The sequence below is a fragment of the Cynara cardunculus genome (assembly GCF_001531365.2).
Source record: "Cynara cardunculus var. scolymus isolate 2C chromosome LG 6, CcrdV1, whole genome shotgun sequence".
In the NCBI taxonomy this organism is placed as follows: Eukaryota; Viridiplantae; Streptophyta; class Magnoliopsida; order Asterales; family Asteraceae; genus Cynara; species Cynara cardunculus.
In genome coordinates, this window is record NC_037533.1 from 934230 (window position 1) to 934445 (window position 216).

The following is a 216-nucleotide window of genomic DNA, read 5'->3' on the forward strand; positions in this document are numbered from 1 at the left end:
TGTCTCTGTCGATGTTATAATACGATTTTATGTGTTTTTAAGAAAGAATAATAATTTTATTTTTAAATAAAATATAAATTTAAAAAATATATATCAATATTAATATCAAATCAACTATTTAAAAAGTTCTCATTTTTTATGTAATTTCTTTAATTTATTTTTTATTATAATTTAATTTAAATTTAATAATGAAATAATTTATTTTTGATTTAATAA